The sequence below is a fragment of the Ailuropoda melanoleuca genome, chromosome 5, assembly GCF_002007445.2.
Source record: "Ailuropoda melanoleuca isolate Jingjing chromosome 5, ASM200744v2, whole genome shotgun sequence".
In the NCBI taxonomy this organism is placed as follows: domain Eukaryota; kingdom Metazoa; phylum Chordata; class Mammalia; order Carnivora; family Ursidae; genus Ailuropoda; species Ailuropoda melanoleuca.
In genome coordinates, this window is record NC_048222.1 from 33995117 (window position 1) to 34009188 (window position 14072).

The 14072-nt window shown below is 38.9% G+C and overlaps 1 protein-coding gene across 12 annotated transcripts in view; it reads right to left on the reverse strand.

The window, feature by feature from the left end:
• The window catches only part of KIF6 (kinesin family member 6), a 465947-nt gene that overhangs the window by 76486 nt on the left and 375389 nt on the right, over positions 1-14072 (reverse strand). The gene's annotated exons all lie outside the window — the stretch shown is intronic.

Genomic DNA, 14072 nt, shown 5'->3' on the forward strand with positions numbered 1-14072 from the left:
ATATGCTAGAAACTATAGATCACTTTTGAAAGATATTGAGGAAGACATAAAAAGATGGAAAAATATTCCATGCTCATGGATTGGAAGAATTAACATAGTTAAAATGTCCATNCGCAGATGACAGGCTACTTTATGTGGAAAACCCAAAAGACTCCACCCCCAAATTACCAGAACTCATACAGCAATTCAGTAATGTGGCAGGATGCAAAATCAATGCTCAGAAATCAGTTGCATTTCTATACACGAATAACGAGACTGAAGAAAGAGAAATTAGGGAATCCATCCCATTTACAATAACACCAAAAACCATGCGTTACCTTGGAATTAACTTAACCAGAGACGTAAAGGACCTATATGCTAGAAACTATAGATCACTTTTGAAAGATATTGAGGAAGACATAAAAAGATGGAAAAATATTCCATGCTCATGGATTGGAAGAATTAACATAGTTAAAATGTCCATACTACCCAGAGCAATCTACACTTTCAATGCTATCCCGATCAAAATACCGAGGACATTTTTCAAAGAACTGGAACAAATAGTCCTTAAATTTGTATGGAACCAGAAAAGGCCCCGAATCTCCAAGGAACTGTTGAAAAGGAAAAACAAAGCTGGGGGCATCACAATGCCGGATTTCGAGCTGTACTACAAAGCTGTGATCACAAAGACAGCATGGTACTGGCACAAAAACAGACACATCGACCAATGGAACAGAATAGAGAACCCAGAAATGGACCCTCGGCTCTTTGGGCAACTAATCTTTGATAAAGCAGGAAAAAACATCCGGTGGAAAAAAGACAGTCTCTTCAATAAATGGTGCTGGGAAAATTGGACAGCTACATGCAAAAGAATGAAACTTGACCACTCTCTCACACCATACACAAAAATAAACTCCAAATGGATGAAAGACCTCAATGTGAGACAGGAATCCATCAAAATTCTAGAGGAGAACATAGGCAACAACTTCTATGACATCGGCCAGAGCAACCTTTTTCACGACACATCTCCAAAGGCAAGAGAAATAAAAGATAAAATGAACTTATGGGACTTTATCAGGATAAAGAGCTTCTGCACAGCCAAGGAAACAGTCAAAAAAACTAAGAGACAGCCCACGGAATGGGAGAATATATTTGCAAAGGACACCACAGATAAAGGACTGGTATCCAAGATCTACAAAGAACTTCTCAAACTCAATACACGAGAAACAAATAAACAAATCATAAAATGGGCAGAAGATATGAACAGACACTTTTCCAATGAAGACATACAAATGGCTAACAGACACATGAAAAAATGTTCAAAATCATTAGCCATCAGGGAAATTCAAATCAAAACCACACTGAGATACCACCTTACGCCAGTTAGAATGGCAAAGATAGACAAGGCAAGAAACAACAATTGTTGGAGAGGATGTGGAGAAAGGGGATCCCTCCTACATTGTTGGTGGGAATGCAAGTTGGTACAGCCACTCTGGAAAACAGTGTGGAGGTCCCTTAAAAAGTTAAAAATTGAACTACCCTATGACCCAGCCATTGCACTACTGGGTGTTTACCCCAAAGATACAGACGTAGTAAAGAGAAGGGCCATATGCACCCCAATGTTCATAGCTGCATTGTCCACAATAGCCAAATCATGGAAGGAGCCGAGATGCCCTTCAACAGATGACTGGATTAAGAAGCTGTGGTCCATATATACAATGGAATATTACTCAGCTATCAGAAAGAACGAATTCTCAACATTTGCTGCAACATGGACGGCACTGGAGGAGATAATGCTAAGTGAAATAAGTCAAGCAGAGAAAGACAACTATCATATGATTTCTCTCATCTATGGAACATAAGAACTAGGATGATTGGTAGGGGAAGAAAGGGATAAAGTAAGGGGGGTAATCAGAAGGGGGAGTGAAACATGAGAGGCTATGGACTATGGGAAACAAACTGAGGGCCTCAGAGGGGAGGGGAATGGGGGGATTGGGATAGACTGGTGATGGGTATTAAGGAGGGCACGGATTGCATGGTGCACTGGGTGTTATACGCAAATAATGAATCATGGAACATTACATCAAAAACTAAGCATGTACTGTATGGTGACTAACATAAGACTATAAAAATTATTATAAAAAAATAAATGTTTGCTGGAATTCTATAGTGAAACCATCTGGGCTAGGAAATTTCTTTTTTGGAAGATTTTTAATTGTGAACTCAATTTTTAAAATGATACAGCAGCATTTAGGTTATCTGATTCTCCTCGTTCGAGTTTTGGTAGTTTGTGGCTTTCAAGGAATTTGTCCATTTTATCTAAATTTGTATAGATTGTTTGCAATATTCCCTTATCCTTTTAATAATGTAATGATATCCCTCTTTCATTCTTGTTATTGGCTATTTGTGTCTTTTTATTTATTTGTCAACCTGGGTGTTTATCAATGTTTATCAGTGTCACTGATGTATTCAAAGAACCAGTTTTGGTTTAATTGACTTTCTTAATTGTTTTTTTCTTTTCTTGATGTTTGCTCTTATTTCCTTCTTTCTGCTTGCTTTTGAATTACTTTGTTCTAGTTTCTTAAGGTGGTAGCTAAGGTTGATTTAGACTTTTTTTTTCAATATATGTGTTTAATGCTATAAATTTCCTCCTAAGTACTGCTTCAACTACAACCCAGAAATTTTTGTGTTTTGTTTTCATTTTCCATCAGTTGAAAATATTTCTAATTTCTCAAGGAATTTCTTTTTGATTCATAGGGGTTTAGGGGAGGTATATTGTTTAATTTCCAAGTTTTCAGAAATTTTCCATTATCTTCTGTTATTGATTTCTAGTTTAATTCCATTATTGTAAGAGAACATCTGTTGTATTATTTAAATTCTTTCACGTTTGTTAATATTTGTTTTATAACCTAGACCGTGGTCTGTCTTGGTGAATACTTCATGCACACCTGAAAACAATGTATATTGTACTATTTTGGGGTAGAGTGTTCCATAAATGTCACTTAGATCTGGTTGGTTGATCAAGCTGTTAATATCCTTGTTAATTTGAAGTCTATTTCTTCTATTGATTACTGAGAGAAGAGTACTGACATCTCCAACTATAACTGTGAATTTGTCCAACTTTCCTTTCAGTTGTACCAGTTTTTGCTTCATGTATTTTGAAGTTCTGTTTTTAACATATACATGTTTAGGATTCCTAGGACTTCTCGGTGAATTGCTCCTTTTATGCTATGTCATGTTCCTCTTTATCTTTGTAATTAATTCTAAGTAATTTCCTTGCTTTGTATTTGATCTGAATTTAATATAGCCATGCAAGACTTCTTTTGATTACTGTTTGCATGCCATATACTTTTCCATCCTTTAATCTATCTCTATTATTATATTTAAGGTAGGGCTCTTGTAGATAGCATATGGTTGGATCTTTTTTAAAAACCAATTTTACAATTTCTCCCTTTCAATTGGCATGTTTAGACTGTTTATATTTAATGTAACTGTTGGTGTGCTTAGATTTAGGTATATCATTTTCTTGTTTTCTGTTTGTTCTGTTTTTCATTCTCTTTTCCCTTTCCCACCTTCTGAGTGTTTTTAGAATTCCATCTTAATTTCTTGATTCAGTTTGATTATATTTCTTTGAATAGTTTTTTAATGATTGCTTAGGGGTTACGGTATATATACTTCACTCTTCAAAGTATACGTAGAATTAATACTTTACCACTTTGAGTGGGGTGTAGAAACCTTATCAACTGCAAGGAGTAGTGATCTGGTAGGTTAAAGGTTTTATGCATATAAAAGGTGTGGGACAGTGCAGTGACCAAACAAGCCTGAAAAATGATGGATTTAGCAAAACAGTTGCACAGGGAGATTTCCCCGAGGGACCTTGAGTAAACTAATGCACACTATGACTCTTTAAAGGGGAGGGTAGACTATTTAGCATCTCTCAAGCTTTCTCATCAGACAGCCCAACTGTTTACGGATTTTTCCCAGGACTATACTTTATGGAAGGCTGCCTTCTACGTGGTAGGTGCTCCACATTTTTTGAACTGAATTGACATAGGCTAAGTCTTACCCTTTTCATTTGATATTTGAGGACAGCATATTTCTCCTTGGTTTTTCTTTTCCATATTAACTACTCTCTTTAGACTTTCTTCCCCTGTAATTATCACCATCCTTTCTTATCATTGCTTTATGTAGTCTTTCTGCCTTCCACACTGTAAGAGCTGGGAAGGCAGGTTCACCACTTACCCCATGAGGTTTCTCTTTTGGGCATGTTCATGAACAACCTTTAAGAACAGGGTGTCCAGGGGCGCCTGGGTGGCTCAGATGGTTACGCATCTGCCTTTGGCTCAGGTCATGATCCCAGGGTCCTGGGATCGAGCCCTGGATTGGGCTCCCTCCTCAATGGGGAGCCTGCTTCCCCCTCCCCCTCTGCTGTTCCCCCTGCTTGTGCTCTCTCTCCCTCTCTCTGTCAAATAAATAAATAATCTTTTTTAAAAAGAAAAGAGTTAAAAAAAAAAAGAATGGGGTATTCAGAATGAACCTGCCATGTCAGAGGTGATACAACCAAGGCAATCCAATGGGTGAGAACGTCACTATTGTCGTGTTTTGGACACGGCCTCTCTCCATCTGCCCAGGATCACACTGGCTTTGCTGGCAGCCATCATACAATCCTGCTGACTCAAAGCTAGCAGCCAGTTGAGACCCCCGGCTCTTCTCCTCAGGGAGCTGCTTCTCCTGATACTCCTGATACTTCTCCCTACTTCTGCTATTTTCTTTTTGTTTGCTTGTGTGTTTAAAACAGCTTTATTGAGATGTAATTCACATAGCATAAAATTCACCCACTTGAAGTGTATAATCCAGTGGGTTTTGGCATATTCACAGTTGTGCAACTATTGCCACAATTAATTTTAGAACATGTCCATCATGCCAAAAAGAAACACTGTGCTCTTTAGTTATTACCTCTTGGTCCCCCCACCCCTTCTGGACCTAGGCCACCACTAATCTACTTTCTGTCTTTATAGCTTTGCCTATATTGGGCATGTCATATAAATAGAATCATATGTTGTCTTCTGCGACTGGCATCTTTCACTGAGCATAATGTTTTCCAGGCTCATCCATGTTGTCACATGTATCAGTAATTCATGCCTTTTTGAATAATGGTCCATTGTATGGATAGAGCAGAATTTGTTTATATATTCATCAACTGATGGACATTTGGGTTGTTTCCACTTACAGCTATTGTGCAGAATGGTGCTATGAACGTTTGTGTACAAGTTTTTTTTTGTTTTTTTTATTATAATAATATTTCTTAATTTTATTATGTTAGTCACCATACAGTATATTCCTGGTTTTTGATGTAAAGTTCCATGATTCATTACTTGCGTATAACACCCGGTGCACCATGCAATACATGCCCTCCTTATATGAACATACGTTTTCAGTTCCTTTGGGTATATACCTGGCAATGGAATTTCTGGGTCGTGTGGCCACTCTATGTTTACCTTTTTGAGGAACTGCCAGACTGTTTTCCAAAGTGACTGTTCCATTTTGCATTCCCACCCGCAGCTCACCAGAGGTCCAATTCCTCTACATCCTCTCCAACACTTGACGTTTTGGAGAAAAGCTGTTGTAAGGGGTGTGATGTGGTATCTCATTTTAGGTTTTCATTGGCTTTTCCCTGATGACTAATGATGTTGAGTATCTTTTCATCTACCTATTGGTCATTTGTATATCTTCTTCCGAGAAATGTTTATTCAAATCCATTGCCCACTTATTAACTGAGTTATTTGAGTTTTTATTGTTGAGTTAAAGTACTCCTTTTACAAATTCTGGGTATTAATTTCTTACAACGTTTTGTAGTTTTGTGAGTATAAGTTTTGTACTTCTTTTGTTAAATTTATTTCTAATATTTTATTCTGGTTGATGAATTAGTTTCTTAATTTTTCTCTGTTCATTGCAAAGTGTATAGAAATACAATTTCAATTTTGTACATAATCTTGTACCTGCAGCCTTGACGAACTCTATTAGTTCTAATAGTTTTTGTTTTTGTTTTTAGTGAATGCCTTAGAATTTTCTATATATAAGATCATTTTGTCTATGAATAAAGACAGCTATACTTCTTCTTTTCCAATCTGGATACCTTTTATGACACTGACTTCGTAATACTAAGAGCAGAACTCTACATTTATTCCTATCACATTTAATTTTGTTTGTTTTAATCATAGTTCAGTTATTTTAATTTGGATAGTCTTCTACTGCATTTTATTTGCAATTCATATTTTTTTTTAGATTTTATTTATTTATTTGACACAGAGAGAGAGAGACAGCCAGAGAGAGTGGGAACACAAGCAGGGGGAGTGGGAGAGGAAGAAGCAGGGTTCCAGCGGAGGAGCCTGATGTGGTGCTCGATCCCAGAACGCTGGGATCACGCCCTGAGCCAAAGGCAGACACTCAATGACTGAGCCACCCAGGCGCCCCTGCAATTCATCTTTTTATCCCAGCAGTTGGCTCAGTGTCTTGTGTTTTGCATTCAAGAAATATTTGCAAGATATTATGATTATGGTATGAATCTGCAGTTTTGGCAAGGATGTCTTCTTTGTGTTTCTTACTGTGTTTATTTATTTACAAATGTTAAGCAACAGGGGTGCCATTAAAATTTCTGGGGCTCCAGGATATCAAAGTGGTGGCAGTGGCACCAGAAGCTACCCTTTCAGACTACCAAGAGACCATGAGAGACGAAGGAGATAGCAGTTTCGAGAAGCAATGGAAATATTTGTACTGGCCTTGTAGACACTAACTCCAGAGGATAGAGGTGAGTCTCACTTGACTCAGGCAGCAGATGTCACCAAAGAGGACAGAGCAGGAGAGGAGGATAACAGCTGCCATGATGTAGGGGGAGAGACCTTGGTCATGTGCAAATGTGAAATGTTTTCTATGGACCCTTAAAATTAATGGAGGGGAATACTCTCAGTAGTCTGGGGACCCCAGAATAAGAAGTTGGGGTGAGAGCCAAATGTGATTCATTTCGTCTCAGGCTGCTGTGGTATGGGAAAACTTGAGCAACACATGCAAAATTTCTCTATCACAAATGATTGCTTTGATTCTTCCTTCCCTTCAAAATGCTGAACAATTTTTCTTCTCCTCCTTACTATCAAAGCCCTAAACTGCCTGCTCTGCTTCTTCAAATCCCAGACTATCCACAACACACTGCTTTTGGCTTCAGTGCCCACCGCCTACCAGATCTGCCTGCAGCCCCTCAGATTCCACTCTTCTGTCACAATCAATGGATGTGTTCATGTTTTTGAAAGTATTTTTTCTGTCTGTTGTTCAGATTAGATAATTTCTATTGTTCTCCCTTTATGTTCACTAACTCTTCCCTCTTTTCTTTTTTCCTCCTTTCTCCATTCTTTTCTAGAGTCCATTGGCTATTTTATTTTTCATTTATAAAATTTCCATTTGGTTCTTTTTATGTTTTCTGTATTTATATTGAGACTTTTTATCTTTCGATTTGTTTCCAATGAACAAATTGTTTTAGGAGTTGCTTTAAGTCTCTGTCTTTTAATTCTAACACTGTCCAGTTGGGGCTGGTCTCCAAGGGTTGATTGCCTTTTCTCTTTCGAGTTAAAATTTTTGGTTCTTGTGCCAGATAATTTTCAATCACATCCTGAACATTTTCAGGGTCTTGTTTAAATTCTAAGAAGACCACTGGCTTTTTGCTGTTGTTTCTTTGTTTTTGCAGACAGTCAGCCTGGTTAAGGTCAGGTCACAAATTCCAATAGTTTTCTTTGGGTTGTGGTTCCAGTGTCAGCTCTGTTTTCAAAGGCTTTGCAGTGCTATTCAGATTTGGCCCATGTGTGTGCCACTCAGTGGCCAGAACAGGACCTGGGTGTTGGTCTATCTCACAGCAGGATTGTCAAAGCCTTTGGTATGCTTTCTGGATTCATGCATGCTCAGCTTGAAAGTAAGGAGCGTATGTAAACAACTTTATGGAATCACTGTCTTGATCTCCTTCCTCTGGGATCTGCCTAACACATTATGACTCCCTAAGGCCCAATCACGGACTCCTCAATTCTGCCACGCAATTCTCATGGCTATGTCTACATTTGGGACCAAGTGGTGGAAGGATGGAGAGAGGACAAAGCCATGGGGAGTCTTCTCATTTTTGGTACCACAGCTCCTGTGGTCAAAGCAAAGGAGTCTCTCTCCGTCAGAGTTTTAGGCTTCTGCCTGTCTGCTTCTGCTGTCATTGCCACCAGAGGATTTTCTGGGGGTGATGCCTGGATGGTACTTTGAATTCTGGTCTCCTTCCCTAAGTTGCCTGCTACCACTTATCTTTCCTAGTTCTTAGCTAGCTGCTCCATTCATTCTGTCCATGGTTTGCTATTGCTTCCAGTGGGAAAGACAAGATAGAGTGTGATTACTCTACCTTCCCCAGAACTGGAACCTTACACTATTTTTTATTATAGGTAAATGTCCATCTCACTGGCCAGTTGTACAGTTCAGTCTGAAAAGTCTCATATATAACATTTGCTTCATTTCTCTTTCTCATCATATGGGCAGACACAATCTCCCTCCTTCACCAAGTTTATTAGTCAATTCTATTTATATCATGCTTAATTCTTTATCACTCCTCAGATATTTATATTTACATGATCCTTGGACCTACCCATCAGACCAATTCTCAAACATAGAATCTCTCCATTACCTCTCCTGCCGCTGAAGCACCATAGATCTGTCTCACCTCAAATTCACATTAGAGAAATTCTAACAGCCTAAATAGGGTGATGTACACAATCCCTACTATATTCATATGATGTCTTTTGTCATTCTAAATTATGTAATCTTAAGCCTTTTTCATTATGCTCAGGAGCAAGATCAGAGAGGCTGTTACTGTTATGAGATAATAGTAATTCAGAAGCTCTAATGAATACAATAAGACAAGAAAATAAAATACGGAGTGTAAATATCAGAAAACAATTTTTCTTTTGTGATAAATACGACTGGATCTCTGGAAATCTCAAGAAACTATAGCAAGAAAAAGCCCATTAAAATTAAAAAGAGAATTTGGTAAGATGACTAGGTATAGGAAAATATTTTACAAAAATAGATTTTTTTCTACCCCAGGAAGTAGAAAAATATTCCATTCACAAAAGCAGCAAAAAATATAATATACTTAGGAAGAAATCCTACTCCTTGGACTCTTATTCCAAGGACTGGCAAACTGGGGCTGGCAGGTCAATCTGTCCTGCGATCTGTTTTTCTATGGCTTTGGACTGAGAGCTAAGAATGGTTTTTAAATTTTTACAGGACTGTGAAAAAGAAGAAGAATATGCAACAAAGACCATATGAAGCCCACAACGCCTAAAATATTTACTACCTGGTCCCTTACAGGAAAAGTTTCCATAGAATTAGAAGCACCAGTTTAGAAGGATATCTGCGCATACTGCAGCATATTCAATGTGTCAGAAAAATGGAAATAAAGCAAATACCTGTCAGCTGGAATATGACAGAATATATTACACTACAACCATTCTGTAGAATATTATGCAGCCATTAAAAGGAATACAATATAGCCATATATGAAATTTATATATATGAAATTCAGGATGCAGTAAAAAGCAGCATACAGAGAAATTGTACATGATTATTTTTATCTTTTTTTTCTCCTTTGGCAAGACAAGCAACCCAATCCCCCATATAAATGAATGTTAATATAATTATATCAACATGGAGGAAGAATCTGAATGTTAGATTAAGGGGCATGAACATTTTTATAGGCTCAGATGTTCATGAGTGGGAGTGAGGAGGAGAGAGATTGGCTGGAGCTTTGGTTTAGGGATATGAATTTTTATAATGCAACCTTTACTAGTTATTACCTGGAATTCTAATATAAAGGTGGCCAACTTCCTATTGGCAGACTACTGCCAAATCTATTGTTTCCCTCACCACCAAACCTTCCCCCAGTGGATTTCTTGTTTAGAATAAGCATCCATGGATTATTCTTTAGCATTTGAACAGCTTTGTGGCTTTGGCAGCAGTCTGGTCTCTGAACTCCTTCCTCTGCTGTAGTCCATCCTCTCCCCCTAAATGACAACAGCAGAAAGGTATTGCCATGACTGTCTTGTTGAGGACTGCCTGCCTAGGGAGTCCCCACCACACACTGATTAGTGGCTGTTAGGCCAAAGTCCTCTCGAATTCAGCTCTGGCCCCTGTGGACATGGTATATGGCCTCCTGGGTGTTGGACCCCTTTTTGCATATGGCAGAGCCTCTGTCATGGGCGCTAATAAAGGTTTTGTTCTAGTTATCTCACTGAGGATAAAGTAAAACTAAACACTTCATGACTACTCTCCATGACATATTTTGTCTTTTTTACAAGACTGGGGCATTTACCTCTCTGAGGCAGTCTATTGTTTCATAACTTTCAAACACAGACCTGCCCTTGCTTTAGGTTATTGGTGCAGGCGGTTAATAAACTTTGTGTCTTTGATGTCCCTTGTCTATTAAGTTTACTTGGTACTTCACCCATTTCGGTAGTCATTCCTTAACTATGTGCTTTTGTCTTCCAACAGAAGGGACGCTGCTATTTGCTAATGAGTTGCTAGGTATTGCTACATTCCAATGATTTATTAGGAGGTTTTCTGGACTTCAGCACCATCTCAACATGTGTTAGTAGGCTGTTTTGCAAAATACAACTAAATTTTAAAAATATTCAGGCATCATTAAAGATAACTTCAATAAAGATTAAATTAATAAAATCAGTCTCTGCCTCATTACAAAGCTTATGTCTTCAGCAATAAAATCATCAGACTGGTGGTCTGGTAGAAGGTTTAACATTCTGTACGCAGGGGTCATGTACTCATGTAGTGGCCAGTGGCTACAAGACAAATGATCTGAAATGATCATGTCCAGTTTGGGCCCATATATGTTTTGGTGAGTGCTGTGCAGTGTGACCACATTCCCCTGGATATCTTCTTATGCTATGGTGAGGCAGGGTGATAGAGAGATAGATAAGAGCCTATCTATGGCGAGGTAGGGTGGATAACTCCCAGTTACAGACAACTTCCAATAAAGGAGAGCAGACAAATCAGTCTTATCCAAGGCATATTTTTTTTTTTTTTAAATTAGGGAAAAGCAACTGTCCTAGAGTTCTTCCAGAAATCTTAAGAGAAAATTAAAACAAGTGGCAGACTGGAAGAAAAACATCTGCTACATACTCCACAGACAAAAGTCCAATATCCAGAGGACACAAAGAGCTCCTACAAATCAAAAAGAGCAATTCAACCAACCAATGGGCAAAAGATATGAGACACATGAAAAAGCATTCAATTCCACCAGCTGTCAGGGAAATGCAAATGAAGATAATAATGAAATACCATTTTTTGCTATCCAACTGGCAAAACCTAAAATGACTTATATTATCATGTACAAGCAAGGGCGTAGGGGGATGGGTACTGTCACACACTGATGGGAATGCAAACTAATGAAACCCTCTTGGGAAGGCAACTGCGGAGTACTCATTAAAATTAAAAAATACACATTCACCACTGTTTTCCCCAATTACACTTCTAGGCATCTAACTCAAAGAAACACTCACATTTGTACACAAAAATGCATGCAGTGTTTGTGACAGAAAAAAATTGGGGGAAAATGAAGTGGTTGTTACAAGGGAGTAGTTAAATAGATCATGGTTTATTTATACTTATAAGTAGTCCCGTCAAAAATGGTGAGCAGCAGACCCACACTCACTGGTACATGAGAAAAGCAAGATGCAGAGTAACATGTACATTATGGTCTCATTTACGCACCAAAACAGGGTATCTTCATATGTGTCTGCTGGCTGGCTGTGTGTGTGTGTGTGTGTGTACGTATGTATGTATCCATGCATGTAGTGTCTATCATCTATCTATCTATCTATCTATCTATCTATCTATCTATCTCTCATCTATCTATCATCTATCTATCATCTATCTATCTATCTATCTATCATCTATCTATCATCTATCTATCTATCTATCTATCATCTATCTATCATCTATCTATCTATCATCTATCAATCTATCATTTATCTATCATCTATCTATCATCTATCATCTATCTATCATCTATCTATCATCAATCTATCTATCTATCTACCTATCTATCATCTATCTATCTATCATCTATCTATCTATCTATCATCTATCATCTATCTATCATCTATCAATCTATCTATCATCTATCTATCATCTATCAATCATCTATCTATCATCTATCTATCATCTATCTATCATCTATCTATCATCTATCTATCTATCATCTATCATCTATCTATCTATCTATCTATCTATCTATCTATCTATCTATCATCTATCATCTATCTATCTCATCTATCTATCTAGAAATGCACAGAAGGTGGTGGAAAACATGCATCAAATTGTTGAAAGTGGTTACTCCCCTCTAGGGAGGGGGTGTAGTTGGTACTGGAGAGAGGAAATTACGAGGGCTGTCACATTTTGATTTGTATATTAATGTAGTGTTTGAACATTCTACAGTGAAACTGCATCCAAGAATCCTGTCTACAATTAACAAGAGATAGAAATTAAATCTCCAAGGAATTTACAACTTCCTGAACCCCAGATCAAGGAAGAGAGCCTAGGAAGGTAGGCCTACCCTCCCTTGGCTGACTCAGCCCTTCTCCACCTCCTGCCAACCTCTCTGCCTCCTTCTCTTGTTATATTGTTGGAAGTAAAGAGGGGGTAAAGGCTTTCTTTGCTGGCTCCTTTTCCTTCTTTTTATCATCAACTTGAACTCAGGGAGAACACGTGACCTTCCTGGGCACTTGTACAACAGGAGCCTAACACATTCTTAGTTGAGTTGTGAATTCTCCTGCCATCCAAGGGCATTGACTTTGGAGCCCAACGGAAACTGGTCCCAGCTCTGGCTCTACCCTCACTAAGTGGTGTATTACTGAGCATGTTTATTAACCTCCTTTGGCCTCAGCTTCTTTATCTCTAACAGGATAATCTAGTATCTCTACCAAAGTTAGTTATTATTACTATCATGGTGGGGACTCCACCTCTTTAACTCTTGCTGGCCCAAAGTCTGTGCTTAGACACACAATGGCTCAAGCTTCTCTGTTTACTCTCAGTCCTTTCAGGCAACCCCAATCTGTCCAAATATTGATCCCAAACTTCAGAGCATCCCAGTGGCCTGCCTGTGGCCATCCCGCTGGTCCTGCCTGTGGCTGCCCTTTCATCTTTGCTCAGGCAGGTACCCAGAGTCCTATTTTTCCCCCCACATAAACTGCCAGGGCTAGGCTTTTGTTCAGGAGATGCCTAATTAGTGATGCAGCCTGAATCTGTTTGGGAGGATCTCAGTTTTTTAAATGTTGTCCAACAGCTGACATCGACCTGTTGGAAGGAGAGTGCTGAGTCCCTGCGGATGGATGAATGTCTCTGCATGGTATCCTGTCCCCCTCCCCCCGAAAGGTCTATGCTTTAACTAGCACATCTTGGGGTGGAGCTGCACACGCGTATTTTTGGTCTCACTTTGGTAAGTTGTGGTGCAGACTTTATGTTAGGGGGTGGGGCTGATGCACAGGGTTGGGTTACTACATGAAGCCCAGAGCAAACCCAGGCCGTCTCCACCCTGAACACAATGACCACTGTGGGGGAAGGATATTCCCACCTTTGTGTGTCCCCTGCTTTTGAAAGCTCTTGCTGGTTTTCAGCAGGGAACTCACCAGTGTTTTCAGGGTGGTTGGCAGGGGACACAGCAGACCCTCTGCTAGTTTCAGCTCGTGCCTATGTAGTATCATTAACAAAGCCCCTACCCACTTCTAAGCCGGCTACAATTATTCCTCCTGTTTAATCAATGTAAGATAATTCACTTTTTCTCCTTAGAGTTGAAACAACATGGTACCATCTATCTTCCCCTGGCAAATCAGTAAGGTGAATCAGCTTGTACTGCTGGGTTTAAAGACAGTCTCCTTCAAAGAGCCCAGATGTCCACCGACAGATGAATGGATCAAGAAGATGTGGTATATATACACACACAGACCCACACATAATGGAGTACTACTCAGCCATAAAAAGAATGAAATCTTGCCATTTGCAAT